The following is a 16,927-nucleotide window of genomic DNA, read 5'->3' as shown; positions in this document are numbered from 1 at the left end:
TAACGAGATGGTGGTTGCAACCACCGCGGGGAAGTTAAACCCGGTCTTACAGCGTTTAGAATCACGCGTAAAGCTAGAATCCAGCCTAACCACCGGCCGAAAAGCCGGCGCTGGATCCATCCTATTCGAAAAGCAACGCGATTAGTTGAGCAACAACGATTGGCGCTCAAAAACTGCCTACGGTTAATTCACATGGGATAGGCGGACGATGCTTACCCGGATGGAATCCATGCGTTAGATCCCTCCGATTCCCAATCTTCTCCACGGCTGGCGGGAATAGTCCGCGCACCGGACGGAATTACAAAGAGGACGGGGGTAGATCCGGATGCTGGTGGAGGCGGAGCCCGGGGGTGGTGGTGGGGGCGGGGCCGGCTCGGCGGCGGACGACGCCATAAGGTAGGTGGGCGAGGATGGCGTGGCGGCGGAGGGCGGTGTGTGAGCTCCTCCGGTCTCGGACGGAGGGGAAAGCTTTGGGTCGGCTCTTCCGGTCAATAGTCAACACATTTCGAAAGCAACGGTCAAGTCAAAACCACCGCGGCTCCCTAGCCGTCACCGGTAACGGAAGGCCTGCGAACGGACGGCAACCCTCCCGTCCAGGAGCCTGCGGAAGGGGTTTCAAACTAGAGGGAGGGGAAAACTGAGGAAAAGTTAAGAGGCTGGGGAAAACTGAGTACAACTAACGAACCAGGGGCACGAAACTAGAAATCCCTAAAATAATTGGTGTTGGCAATGTTTCTATTCCTAATACAAAGCGTGCAAAATTGCCTGAAACTGCTGAAACTGTTTGTGATAAAAGTGCTGAAATTTTTCAGAGTATTGGGGACAATGATCCCATTGCTTTAGATCATAATGGTTTTGATTTTGATAATTGTCATATCTCTGAAGTTATTAAGTTCTTGCAAAAACTTGCTAGAAGTCCTAATGCTAGTGCTATAAACATGGCCTTTACAAAACATATTACAAATGCTCTCATTAAAGCTAGAGAAGAGGAATTAAAACTTGAAGCTTCTATTCCTAGGAAGTTGGATGATGGTTGGGAGCCCATCATTAAAATGAAGGTCAATGATTTTGATTGTAATGCTTTATGTGATCTTGGTGCAAGTATTTACTGTTATGCCTAAGAAACTCTATGATATGCTTGACTTGCCACCATTGAAATATTGTTATTTGGATGTTAATCTTGCTGATAATTCTATAAAGAAACCTTTGGGGAGGATTGACAATGTTCACATTACGGTTAACAATAACCTTGTCCCCGTTGATTTTGTTGTCTTGGATATTGAATGCAATGCATCTTGTCCTATTATTTTGGGAAGACCCTTTCTTCGAACTATTGGTGTTATTATTGATATGAAAGAAGGAAATATTAAATATCAATTCCCTCTTAAGAAAGGTATGGAACACTTCCCTAGAAAGAGAATGAAGTTGCCTTTTGATTCTATTATTAGAACAAATTATGATGTTGATGCTTCTTCTCTTGATGTTACTTGATTTACACTTTCTGCGTCTAGTAGAAAGGCGTTAAAGAAAAGCGCTTATGGGAGACAACCCATTATTTTATTTCTGCAATTTTTGTTTTATATTTAAGTCAAGGTGCTTGTTACTACTGTAGCAATACCTTTGTATCTTTACTTTATTGCATTGTTGTGCCAAGTAAAGTCTTTGATAGAGAGTTGATACTAGATTTGGATTTCTGCGCAGAAACAGATTTTTAGCTGTCACGAATTTGAGTTGATCTCTCTGTAGGAGAGTCTAAAAATTCTGTAAAAATTCATGAGTAATCCTCAGATATGTACGCAACTTTCATTAAATTTGAGCTTCTTCATCTGAGTATGTTAAGTGCCTCGAAAAAATTCGTCTTTACAAACTGTTCTGTTTTGACAGATTCTGCATTTTATTTCGCATTACCTCCTTTACTGTGTTTGAGTGGATTTCTTTGCTCCATTAAATTTCAGTAGCCTTGGGTAATGTCCAGAAGTGTTGGGAATGATTGTGTCCTCTCTGAACATGTGAATTTTTGATTATGCACTAACCCTCTAATGAGATTGTTTTGAGTTTGGTGTGGAGGAAATTTTCAACGATCAAGAGAGGAGGATGATATGATATGATCAAGAAGAGTGAAAAGTCTAAGATTGGGGATGCCCCCGTGGTTCATCCCTGCATATTTCAAAGAAGACTCAAGCATCTAAGCTTGGGGATGCCCAAGGCATCCCCTTCTTCATCAACAACTTATCAGGTCACCTCTAGTGAAACTATATTTTTATTCTGTCACATCTTATGTGCTTTACTTGGAGCGTCTGTATGTTTTTATTTTTGTTTATGTTTGAATAAATTCGGATCCTAGCAATCCTTGTGTGGGAGAAAGACACGCTCCGCTTTTTCATATTGAACACTGGTGTTCTTAGTTTTACTTTTAATGGTCATGGCGAAGGTTGAAAGCCGCTTCATTGCCGGAAACAGAAAATGCTTCATGTGGTAATTTGTATATTGTCTTGAATAATTTGATACTTGGCAATTGTTTTGAGCTCTCAAATAGATCATGTTTAAGCTCTTGCATCATATGGTTTAAACCTATTAGTGGAGAACTACCGTAGAGCTTGTTGAAATTTGGTTTGCATGATTGGTCTCTCTAAAGTCTAGATATTTTACGGTAAAAGTGTTTGAACAACAAGGAAGACGAGTGTAGAGTCTTATAATGCTTGCAATATGTTCTTATGTAAGTTTTGCTGTACCGGTTCATACTTGTGTTTGCTTCAAACAACCTTGCTAGCCAAAGCCTTGTACTGAGAGGGAATGCTTCTCGTGCATCCAAAACCTTGAGCCAAAATTTATGCCATTTGTGTCCACCATAAATACCTACTATGTGGTATTTTTCTGCCATTCCAAAGTAAATTACTTGCGTGCTACCTTTAAAATTTTCATTCCTTGTCTTTGCAATACATAGCTCAGGGGAAAGTAGCCTAAAAAACTATTGTGGTAAAGAATATGTCGTTTATGTATCTTATTTCTTATAAGTTGCTTGTTGAGCGGTAACCATGTTATCTGGGGACGCCATCAACCTGTCACACCTTTGTTGAATATCATGTGAGTTGCTATGCATGTTCGTCTTGTACGAAGTAAGGGAGATTTGCCATGATTTAAATGGTTTGAGTATGCATATTGTTAGAGAAGAACATTGGGCCGCCAACCAAAGCCATGTATCATGGTGGAAGTTTCAGCTTGGACATTAATCCTCAAATCTCTTATGAGAATATTATATGTTGTTGAATGCTTTAAGCATTAAAGAGGAGTCCATTATCTGTTTTCTATGTTGTCCCGGTATGGATGTCCTCAAGTTGAGATCTATCAAAATCGAGAAATCAAATGCGATTTATCTCCTTGGACCTTTGTACAGGTGGCATAGAGGTACCCCTTTGTGACACTTGGTTGAAACATATGTAATGCAATGATAATCCATGGAAATCCGAGCTAATTAGGACAAGGAGCGGGCACTATTAGTATTCGATGCATGAGGCTTGCAACTTATAGGAGGTTTTATGCATAACACATATAAATTATTACTACCGTTGACAAAATTGTTTCCATGTTTACAAAATAAAAGCTCTAGCACATGAGTAATCCCTGTTTCCCTCTGCGAAGGGCCTTTCTTTTACTTTATGTTGAGTCAGTTTACCTATTTCTTTCTATCTTAGAAGCAAACACTTGTGTCAACTGTGTGCATTGATTCTTACATACTTGCTTATTTGCACTCATCATATTACTTTGTGTTGACAATTATCCCTGAGATATACATGTTGAAAGTTGAAAGCAACTGCTGAAACTTAAATCTTCCTTTGCGTTGCTTCAACACCTTCTATTAAGAATCTATTGCTTTATGAGTTAACTCTTATGCAAGACTTGTTGATGCTTGTCTTGAAAGTACTATTCATGAAAAGTCTTTGCTATATGATTCAGTTGTTTAGATATTATCTTTACCATTGCTTTGAATCACTTCATTCATCTCATATGCTTTACAATAGTATTGATCAAGATTATGATAGTAGCATGTCACTCCAGAAATTATCCTTGTTATCGTTTACCTACTCGAGGGCGAGTAGGAACTAAGCTTGGGGATGCTTGATACGTCTCAAACGTATCTATAATTTCTTATGTTCCATGCTAGTTTTATGACAATACTCACATGTTTTACATACACTTTATATCATTTTGATGCATTTTCTTGCACTAACCTATTAACAAGATGCCGAAGCGCCAGTTCCTGTTTTCTGCTGTTTTTGGTTTCAGAAATCCTACACACGAAATATTCTCGGAATTGGACGAAACAAAAACCCACGGTCTTATTTTCCACGGAGCCTTCCAGAACACCGAAGAGGAGACGGAGAGGGGACACGAGGCGGCCACACCATAGGGGGGCGCGGCCCAACCCCTGGTCGCGCCGCCTTATGGGGTGGGCCCCTCGAGCGTCCCACGACTCTGCCCCTTCGCCTATATAATCTCTCCGTCGTGAAAACCCTAGTACCGAGAGCCACGATACAAGAAAAGTTACTGAGACGCTGCCGCCGTCAATCCCATCTCGGGGGATTCTGGAGATCGCCTCCGGCACACTGCCGGAGAGGGGAATCATCACCGGAGGGCTCTACATCACCATGCCCGCCTCCGGACCGATGCGTGAGTAGTTCATCCTTGGACAATGGGTCCATAGCAGTAGCTAGATGGTTGTCTTCTCCTCTTGTGCTATCATGTTTAGATCTTGTGAGCTGCCTATCATGATCAAGATCATCTATTTGTAATGCTACATGTTGTGTTTGTTGGGATCCGATGAATATGGAATACTATGTCAAGTTGATTATTGATCTATCATTTATGTGTTGTTTATGATCTTGCATGCTCTCCGTTGCTAGTAGAGGCTCTGGCCAAGTTGATACTTGTGACTCCAAGAGGGAGTATTTATGCTCGATAGTGGGTTCATGTCTCCATCGAATGCGGGAGTGACAAGCAACCCCTAAGGTTGTGGATGTCTCTGTTGCCACTAGGGATAAAACAACAATGCTTTGTCTAAGGATATTTGTATTGTTTACATTACGCACGATACTTAATGCAATTGTCTGTTGTTTGCAACTTAATACTGGAAGGGGTGCGGATGCTAACCCGAAGGTGGACTTTTTAGGCAAAGATGCATGCTGGATAGCGGTCTATGTTCTTTGTCGTAATGCCTAAGTAAAACTCATAGTAGTCATCATGATATGTATGTGCATTGTTAGGCCCTCTCTATTTGTCAATTGCCCAACTGTAATTTGTTCACCCAACATGCTATTTATCTTATTGGAGAGACACCACTAGTGAACTGTGGACCCCGGTCCATTCTTTTACATCTGAAATACAACCTACTGCAATCATTGTTCTCTGTTGTTCTTTGCAAGCAAACATCATTCTCCACACCATACGTTTAATCCTTTGTTTACAGCAAGCCGGTGAGATTGACAACCTCACTCTTAAGTTGGGGCAAAGTATTTTGATTGTGTTGTGCAGGTTCCACGTTGGCGCCGGAATCCCTGGTGTTGCGCCGCACTACACTCCTTCACCAACAACCTTCATGTGGCCTTCATCTCCTACTGGTTCGATAACCTTGGTTTCTTACTGAGGAAAAAACTTGCTGTTGTGCGCATCACACCTTCCTCTTGGGGTTCCCAACGGACGTGTGCATCACATGCCATCAATGATATACATGTTATGAATGTATTCTTTGATTGGTCACACAATGGAATTCTTGGGTATTTGTACCATATTGGTTGGTATGAGATGTCATACAACACAACGCAATACAAGAATACAATGGCCTAAGTGGCTGATAACGAATGTGGTAATAATGCACGTCTGGACAAAATAAAGTGTTATTATGTTCGTCGTTGGCATTCTACCTAGCCCTTCAGATATATAATAAAGAACTTAATAATTGTTATTTAGCTCTGGTCAAATAAAAACAATGAGTTGTTCAAAGTTATGACCGTACTCCATGTACGATGGATAAGTTATTATAAATCGTAATGGTGAAACACACATGCATAACACTGACACTAAAATGCCATAAGGCAAATGATTTGAATTCCACTTATTTGTGGAACCGCCATTTAGGTCATGTTAGAAAGGAACGCATGAAGAAACTCCATGCAAATGGATTTATGGAGTCATTTGATTTTTTGAATCGTTTGGCACTTGCAAATCTCTTCTAAAGAGAATGACTGAAATACCGTTCATAGGCCAAGAGTTGAACGGGCAACTAACTTAGTGGAAACATACATGATGATGTATGTGGTTCACTGGGCATAGTTGTGTGCGGGAGATTCTTCTACTTCATGAGAACTTCCAACAATTAATTGAGTATATATATGTGGATATATTTATTCGATAAGGAAGAAGTTTGAAACATTTGAATGGATTCAAATAAATTTCAGCATGAAGTGGAAATCATCATAATAGAAAAGTCAAATATATATGATTGGATCATGGTGGAAATATTTCAATTGCGAGTTTTAGCGAACATCTAAGAGAGTTATGAAATTGTTTTACAACTCACATTTCTTGAAGTATCATAGTGATGATGGAGTATCCGAGAGACGTATCCAAACCTTGTTGGATTAATGATGAGATAAAATAAAATGATGTCATTATATTTTTTGGATTATGCTTTAGAGACTACCGCTTTTACAATAAATAAAGCGTCATCATAAATCCGTTGAAATGACACCATATGAGTTATGGCATGGGTATAAACCCTAATAGTCCGTTCTTAAATTTTGGTATGCATAGCATAAGTAAATGAGTTTACAACCAAAATCGGATGAATGTCTTTGAGAACAATTTGGGAATTCTTTCCACTATGAAGTCAAAGACAAAAGTGTTTGTCGATGTTACTTGCTCATTTTCAAGAAATTGTTTCTAGCGAAGTATTTGAGTGGGAGGACAATAGAACTTGATAAGGTTGATGAACCTGAGCATGATGATCAGAGTAGCGCAGCATCGGAAATGGTTCTGGAAGCGGCTGATGGCGTGTAAGACACACGTCCGTTGGGAACCCCAAGAGGAAGGTGTGATGTGTACAGCGACAAGTTTTCCCTCGGTAAGAAACCAAGGTTATCGAACCAGTAGGAGTCAAGGAACACGTGAAGGTTGTTGGTGGCGGAGTGTAGTGCGGCGCAACACCGGGGATTCCGGCGCCAACGTGGAACCTCGCACAACACAATCAAAGTACTTTGCCCCAACGTAACAGTGAGGTTGTCAATCTCACCGGCTTGCTGAAAACAAAGGATTAGATGTATAGTGTGGAAGATGATGTTTGTTTGCGAAGAACAATAAAGAACAAGTATTGCAGTAGATTGTATTTCAGATGTAAAGAATGGACCGGGGTCCACAGTTCACTAGTGGTGTCTCTCCCATAAGATAAATGGCATGTTGGGTGAACAAATTACGGTTGGGCAATTGACAAATAAAGAAGGCATAACAATGCACATACATATATCATGATGAGTACTATGAGATTTAATCGGGGCATTACGACAAAGTACATAGACCGCTATCCGAGCATGCATCTATGCCTAAAAAGTCCACCTTCGAGTTATCATCCGAACCCCTTCCGAGTATTAAGTTGCAAACAACGAGACAATTGCATTAAGTATGGTGCGTAATGTAATCAACACAAATATCCTTAGACAAAGCATTGATGTTTTATCCCTAGTGGCAACGAGCACATCCACAACCTTAGAACTTTACGTCACTCGTCCCGCATTCAATGGAGGCATGAACCCACTATCGAGCATAAATACTCCCTCTTGGAGTTATAAGTATCAACTTGGCCAGAGCCTCTACTAGCAACGGAGAGCATGCAAGAACATAAACAACATATATGATAGATTGATAATCAACTTGACATAGTATTCAATATTCATCGGATCCCAACAAACACAACATGTAGCATTACAGATAGATGATCCTGATCATGATAGGCAGCTCACAAGATCTAACATGATAGCACAATGAGGAGAAGACAACCATCTAGCTACTGCTATGGACCCATAGTCCAGGGGTGAACTACTCACACATCAATCCGGAGGCGATCATGGCGATGAAGAGACCTCCGGGAGATGATTCCCCTCTCCGGCGAGGTGCCGGAGGCGATCTCCTGATCCCCCGAGATGGGATTGGCAGCGGCGGCGTCTCTGGAAGGTTTTCCGTATCGTGGCTCTCGGTACTGGGGTTTTCGCGACGAAGGCTTTAAGTAGGCGGAAGGGCGGAGTCGGAGGGCTGACAGGGGGGCCACACCATAGGGCGGCGCGGGCCCCCCTTGGCCGCGCGGCCCTGTGGTGTCGGCGCCCCGTCGCCCCACTTCGTTTCCCTTTCGGTCTTCTGGAAGCTTCGTGGAAAAATAAGACCCTGGGCGTTGATTTCGTCCAATTCCGAGAATATTTCCTTTGTAGGGTTTACGAAACCAAAAACAGCGAGAAAACGACAAGCGGCTCTTCGACATCTCGTCAATAGGTTACTGCCGGAAAATGCATAATAATGACATATAATGTGTATAAAACATGTGAGTATCATCATAAAAGTAGCATGGAATATAAGAAATTATAGATACGTTTGGGACGTATCAAGCATCCCCAAGCTTAGTTCCTACTCGCCCTCGAGTAGGTAAACGATAACAAAGATAATTTCTGAAGTCACATGCTATCATAATCTTGATCAATACTATTGTAAAGCATATGAGATGAATGCAGCGATTCGAAGCAATGGTGAAGACAATGATTAAATAAATGAATCATATAGCAAAGACTTTTCATGAATAGTACTTTCAAGACAAGCATCAATAAGACTTGCATAAGAGTTAACTCATAAAGCAATAAATTCTTAGTAGAAAGCTTTGAAGCAACACAAAGGAAGATATAAGTTTCAGCGGTTGCTTTCAACTTCAACATATATATCTCATGGATAATTGTCAACACAAAGTAATATAACAAGTGCAATAGGTAAACATGTAAGAATCAATGCACACAGTTGATACAAGTGTTTGCTTCTAAGATAGAAAGAATAGGTAAACTGACTCAATAATAAAGTAGAAGATAGGCCCTTCGCAGAGGGAAGCATGGATTACTATATTTGTGCTAGAGCTTTTCATTTTGAAAACATAGAAACAATTTTGTCAACGGTAGTAATAAATCATATGTGTTATGTATAAGACATCCTATAAGTTGCAAGTCTCATGCATAGTTTACCAATAGTGCTCGCACCTTGTCCTAATTAGCTTGGATTAACATGGATTATCATTGCATAACATATGTTTCAACCAAGTGTCACAAAGGGGTACCTCTATGCCGCCTGTACAAAGGTCTAAGGAGAAAGCTCGCATTGGATTTCTCGCTTTTGATTATTCTCAACTTAGACATCCATACCGGGACAACATAGACAACGAGATAATGGACTCCTCTTTAATGCATAAGCATTCAACAACGAGTTAAAATTCTCATAAGAGATTGAGGATTAATTGTCCAAACTGAAACTTCCACCATGGATCATGGCTTTAGTTAGCGGCCCAATGTTCTTCTCTAACAATATGCATACTCAAACCATTTGATCATGAAAATCGCCCTTACTTCAGACAAGACAAACATGCATAGCAACTCACATGATATTCAACAAAGGTGTAATAGTTGATGGCGTCCCCAGAAACATGGTTACCGCTCAACATGCAACTTATTAAGAAATAAGATACATAAGTACATATTCTTCACCACAATAGTTTTTAAGGCTATTTTTTCCATGAGCTATATATTTTAAAGACAAAGAATAGAATTTTAAAGGTAGCACTCAAGTAATGTACTTTGGAATGGTAGAGAAATACCATGTAGTAGGTAGGTATGGTGGACACAAATGGCATAGTTGTTGGCTCAAGGATTTGGATGCACGAGAAGAATTCCTCTCAATACAAGGCTAGTGACATAGGCATCCCAAATGGGCCTGCCTAATATAGTACCCGGGGTTTATTGAAGGCCCACTACCCGAAGAATAAGAAGACTCGAGAGCTCAAGATGTATTTAAGGAGAAGATAGAGTTGTAATAGGAAGTGTTATTTGTAATCGGCGGGATGAGTTAGAAACCGTCCCGGACTCCGTAATCCTTGTATAGCACGAATCACTCGGCTCCACCTATATAAAGGGGGGTCGAGGGACGAGAAGATCATCGAATCATTGTCTCGCAAACCCTAGTTTTCATATTCGTCGAGTACTTTTCGGCTGAAACCTTCGAGATCTACTTGCCCTCTACTTCTAACTAAACCCTAGCCTATAATCCATAGGCATTGACAAGTTAATCCCTTGTCAATTGGCGCCGTCTGTGGGGATTAGAGGCGTAAGGATCTGATCTCGATGGCACGTTCAAGATCTTCGACATCGTCAACTGGAAGCAACATTATGGATCGAGGTAAACAGATCGCTACTGGACCCAGATTTATCGAGAACCTGGACTATGAACTTCGATGGGTCCAAGAGGCTTGAAGGGGCTGGCGCAGGAGTAGTACTCATATCACCTGAAGGCGACAAGTTGAAGTACATCCTTCGGATGACGTTCCCTAACGCATCTAACAATGAAGCGAGAATATGAGGCTCTCATACACGGGATGAAGATGGCGAAAGCACTGCGGAACAACTCGACTAAAAATCTTTGGCGACTCACGAGTTGGTAGCTCAGCAAGTTATGAACCAATGTGACGCGATTAATGATAGCATGATGGCATACAAGGAGGTGTACAATGAGCTCGAGAAATTGTTCGATGGATGCGAAGTAAATCATATTAGCGAGATTGAGCAACGACGAAGCCGACGTTCTTGCAAACATCGGGTCGCAGCGTGCCTTACGGTCCCACCAGGTGTATTTTGGGAGGAGATAACGAGAGAGATCCACCGAGACGACAAAATCAAAAAAGAAGGAGAAGAAACCCTCGGGGGCTATCAAGGAGAAGCAAGAGGAAGAAGAAGAGGAGCAAGACCTGGTCCTAGTAATACGGATACCATGGATGCAGCCATACATATCATATATCCTCGGGAAAGAAATACCGAGATGATCCGAGTTGAGGCAAGGCGAGTAATCCGACGCTCCAAAGCTTTCACGGTGGTTAAGGGAGAATTATATAAGCGAAGTATTTCAGGCGTCTTGCAAAGGTGCGTTACACCCGAAGAAGGAAGAATAATTCTAAAGGACGTACATGAAGGAATATGTGGCCACCACGCAAGTAGTCGAGCTATCGCAGCCAAGGTTTTTCGGGCAGGATTCTACTTGGTTGACAGCAATAGAGGACGCTAAGGACATAGTGCGAACTTGCGACGCGTGTCAAAGGTTTGCCGCAAAACCTCACTCTCCGGCAGCAGAGCTAGCACCAATACCTTTGTCATGGCCCTTTGCACAATGGGGACTCGACATGGTTGGTAAGTTACACAAATCGTCGCCGGGAGGAAAGGAATACATGCTAGTAGCCGTCGACAAATTCACAAAGTGGATAGAAGCGAAGCCGATAAATTCACCGGACGGAGCATCTGCAGTAAAATTCATAAAAGACCTCGTCTTCGGGTTTGGAGTGCCCCACGGCATCGTCACAGACAACGGCGGCAACTTCACGTCCAATGAATTCAAAGACTATTGCGAAGAGGTGGGTATCAAGCTGAACTTTGCATCAGTTGCACATCCTCAAACCAATGGGCAAGTCGAGAAAGCCAATGGCATCATCTGCAATGGCATCAAGAAGCGCTTGTTAGGACCACTAGAAAAAGCTCGACATACCTGGCCTGAGGAACTACCAAGTGTGTTGTGGAGCATCCGAACAACTCCAAATACAGCGACACAAGAAACTCCGTTTTTACGGTACATGGAGCGAAGCGGTACTACCAATCGAGATAGAGCACAACTCTCCACGTGTCGCGGAGTATGACGAAGAAACATCGAGAAAAGCATTAGAAGATGATGTGGACGCACTTGATGAAGCTCGAGATGAAGTATTGTCTCGAGTAACCAAATATCAACGGGACTTGAAGAATTACCACAGTCGACGTTTGCGGCCAAGATCTTTTCAGGTGGGCGACCTAGTTCTTCGGCTCACGCAAAAAAGTCATGAAAAACTCGAGTCACCTTGGCTCGGCCCTTATATCGTCACGGAAGTAATCGGAGGAGGAGCATACAGGATAAAGGACAAGAAGACGGGGGTGGAGGAGCCAAACCCCTGGAACGTGGCGCAACTCAGGCGGTTCTACGCCTAGAGTCGAAATATAGTCCTTGTAAAACTTCAATGTACTTGAAACGCCCGCGAGTTTTCAGACGCACTCTTTTCCTTTTTCGGGGCACCGAGTGGGGCCGGAGAAGGTTTTTAATGAGGCGGGCTCGCGGTGCTGCAATACAATAAAGATAGTGGCTATATCACCTTTTTCTTTGTCAACGCGACCAAAGTCATCGCCCCGACGAATTTCAATATAGTTCATCGATAAAAGAAGAAAAAAATCTTGCCTTGGTATTCAAATACCTCGTGAGTCAATAAAAATACAAAATAGTACTCAGTAAAAGCTCGGGGGCTCATATCTGCCTTCAAAATATAAATGCCTTGGTCCACAACCTCGCAAATATACAAATATAGAAAAAGTCACCGTTGGATGAGGAAATCGTGTGGCGAGAATTGATGAACGGAGGGTTGAGCAATGTATGCGAGAGAGGGAAATCGGCGAAGATTGGGCGCAGAGGAAGATTTGCGAAGAGGAGCAGGTGAGCGGCGCAAGTGAGGGGATGAACGGAGGTTGAAGACAGGTTTATATAAGAATTGGGTGAAGCAAGTGCACCGTTGGATGAGGAAATCGTGTGGCGAGAATTGATCTTCTAGTTACAAGGGCAAAAAAGTATTTTTACCGGGATAGGCGTTACCGTACGTGCACCAGAAAAAGCGGAGGACGTGTGTCCCCCACTTCCACGACGTGTCAATGTGGTGGGAGCGATGGACCCACAAAGCGAGAAAAATATCGACCGAGTGATAGAGTTGAAGAAAATTTGACAAGGGAAAATATGTCGACAAGAGAAAGGAGAATGGCGACAGGATAAGTTATTTGAATGCATCGGGAGCCTTTGGTCAGAAACAAGTTTTTGCCCAAATGCTCGGGGGCTACTTCGAATAAAGAAAAATTTCGACAATGGCAAATATAGAAAATGTTGAGCCTACAACCAAGCACAAGTTCTTGGCTGTAGCCTCGGGGGCTACTCCCATCGGGAACGCTGTTCGCGTGCCCGATGAAATTAACAAAGGAAAAATAGAACAAGCAAGATAGTATATTTCGAGTTATCATTAACTCTCCATATACTCCCATCGGGAAAGCAATATAAGTCATATTTGACTCAATAAAATGTGCCATTCCAACAGCCGGAAAAGCACTCGACAATATATTCTCGGAACGCCGAAGTTGCGATCAATTTCGAATGCCGCAAAAATTGCGAAGGTAAGACCCCGGACCTATTCTCGCCGGGCGTGGCATCGCCAAAGACTCGCGCTCTGCTACTTTTATCCGTATCAACAGATACGAAGAAAAATCCTAACGGACGCGTTAGGTACTCGATAAATTTAAACTCGGGACTCGACGAATGGTAAGACCTTAAGCGGCGCCCGTCGAAGTTTACACCGGTATCCCGAAATCATGTCCAGGGACGTGATTTTGAAGTAGGTTTTTGCGGATTGCCACTAGAGCAGCTTAACTAGTACCTGATCCGTCAGATGAACTAGCCCCAACTACCAATATCCCTGTACAATATAGAATTTTATGAGAAAAAGTATAAAAGTTAAAAGCTTTCGAATAAAAATAGACAGTGGAGATTTTCCCTGATTCTATGATTCAAGCAAAATCTCGGGGCTACTGACATAGGCATCCCAAATGGGCCTGCCTAATATAGTACCCGGGGTTTATTGAAGGCCCACTACCCGAAGAATAAGAAGACTCGAGAGCTCAAGATGTATTTAAGGAGAAGATAGAGTTGTAATAGGAAGTGTTATTTGTAATCCGGCGGGATGAGTTAGAAACCGTCCCGGACTCCGTAATCCTTGTATAGCACGAATCACTCGGCTCCACCTATATAAAGGGGGGTCGAGGGACGAGAAGATCATCGAATCATTGTCTGCAAACCCTAGTTTTCATATTCGTCGAGTACTTTTCGGCTGAAACCTTCGAGATCTACTTGCCCTCTACTTCTAACTAAACCCTAGCCTATAATCCATAGGCATTGACAAGTTAATCCCTTGTCAGCTAGGCTAGCAAGGTTGTTTGAAGCAAACTCAAGTATAAAACGGTACAGCAAATCTTACATATGAACATATTGCAAGCATTATAAGACTTTACATCGTCTCCTTGTTGTTCAAACACCTTAACCAGAAAATATCTAGACTCTAGAGATCAATCATGCAAACCAAATTTTAACAAGCTCTATGTAGTTCTTCATTAATAGGTACAAAGTACATGATGCAAGAGCTTGAACATGATCTATATGAGCACAACGATTGCCAAGTATCAAATTATTCAAGACATTATACCATTTACCACACGCAGCATTTTCTGTTTCCAACCATATAACAATGAACGAAGCAGTTTCAACCTTCGCCATGAACATTAAGAATAAAGCTAAGAACATATGTGTTCATACGAAACAGCGGAGCGTGTCTCTCTCCCACACAAGGAATGCTAGGATCCGATTTTATTCAAACAAAACAAAAAAATAAAAATAAACATACGCTCCAAGTAAAGCACATAAGATGTGACGGAATAAAAATATAGTTTCACTAGAGGTGACCTGATAAGTTGTCCATGAAGAAGGGATGCCTTGGGCATCCCCAAGCTTAGATGCTTGAGTCTTCTTAAAATATGCAGGGATGAACCACGGGGGCATCCCCAAGCTTAGACTTTTCAATCTTCTTGATCATATTGTATCATCCTCCTCTCTTGACCCTTGAAAACTTCCTTCACACCAAACTCAAAACAAACTCGTTAGAGGGTTAGTGCATAATTGAAAATTCATATATTCAGAGGTGACATAATCATTCTTAACACTTCTGGAAATTTCACAAAGCTACTGAAAGTTAATGGAACAAAGAAATCCATCCAACATAGCAAAACAGGCAATGCGAAATAAAAGGCAGAATCTGTCAAAACAGAACAGTCCGTAAAGACAAAATTTTCAGGGGCACTTAACTTGCTCAGATGAAAATGCCCAAATTGAATGAAAGTTGCGTACATATATGAGGATCACGCACGTAAATTGGCAGATTTTTCTAAATTTTCTACAGAAGGGGCTGCTCAATTTCGTGACAGCAAGAAATCTGTTTCTGCGCAGTAATCCAAATCTAGTATCAACCCTACTATCAAAGACTTTACTTGGCACAACAATGCAATAAAATAAAGATAAGGAGAGGTTGCTACAGTAGTAACAACTTCCAAGACTCAAATATAAAATAAAATTGCAGAAGTAAAATAATGGGTTGTCTCCCATAAGCGCTTTCTTTAACGCCTTTCAGCCTAGGCGCAGAAAGTGTGAATCAAGTATTATCAAGAGACGAAGCATCAACATCATAATTTGTTCTAATAATAGAATCATAAGTTAACTTCATTCTCTTTCTAGGGAAGTGTTCCATACCTTTCTTGAGAGGAAATTGATATTTAATATTACCTTCCTTAATATCAATGGTAGCACCAACAGTTCGAAGAAAAGGTCTTCCCAATATAATGGGACAAGATGCATTGCATTCAATATCCAAGACAACAAAATCAACGGGGACAAGGTTATTTTTAACCATAATGCGAACATTATCAATCCTCCCCAAAGGTTTCTTTATAGAATGATCAGCAAGATTAACATCCAAATAACAATTTTTCAATGGTGGCAAGTCAAGCATATCATAGATTTTCTTAGACATAACAGAAATACTTGCACCAAGATCACATAAAGCATTACAATCAAAATCATTGACCCTCATATTAATGATGGGCTCCCAACCATCTTCTAACTTCCTAGGAATAGAAGTTTCAAGTTTTAGTTTCTCCTCTCTAGCTTTTATGAGAGCATTTGTAATATGTTTTGTAAAGGCCAAATTTATAGCGCTAGCATTGGGTCTTTTAGCAAGTTTTTGTAAGAACTTTATAACTTCAGAGATATGACAATCATCAAAATCTAAACCATTATGATCTACAGCAATGGGATCATTGTCCCCGATATTTTGAAAAATTTCAGCAGCTTTATCACAAACAGCTTTCAACAGCTTTAGCAGCTTCGAGCAATTTTGCACGCTTTGCACTAGGAGTAGAAACATTGCCAACACCAATTATTTTACCATTGATAGTAGGAGGTGTAGCAACATGTGAAGCATTATCATTACTAGTGGTGGTAATAGTCCAAACTTTAGCTACATTATTCTCTTTAGCTAGTTTTTCGTTTTCTTCTCTTTCCCACCTAGCATGCAATTCACCCATCAATCTAATATTCTCATTAGTTCGAACTTGGATGGCGTTTGCTGTAGTAACAATTTTATTATCATTAGGCATAACTTTCAATTTTAAAAGATCAACATCAGAGGCAAGACTATCAACCTTAGAAGCAAGAATATCAATTTTATCAAGCTTTTCTTCAACAGATTTGTTAAAAGCAGTTTGTGTACTAATAAATTCTTTAAGCATGGCTTCAAGACCAGGGGTTACACTCCTATTATTGTTGTAAGAATTACCATAACCATTACCATTAGCAGAAGGATATGGCCTATAGTTGTTACCAGAATTATTCCTATAAGCATTGTTGTTAAAATTATTACTTTTAATGAAGTTCACATCAACATGATCTTCTTGTGCAACCAATGAAGCTAAAGGAACATTATTAGGAT

This window comes from Lolium rigidum, chromosome 3, assembly GCF_022539505.1.
Source record: "Lolium rigidum isolate FL_2022 chromosome 3, APGP_CSIRO_Lrig_0.1, whole genome shotgun sequence".
NCBI classification, from domain to species: domain Eukaryota; kingdom Viridiplantae; phylum Streptophyta; class Magnoliopsida; order Poales; family Poaceae; genus Lolium; species Lolium rigidum.
This window is presented reverse-complemented; position numbering follows the sequence as displayed.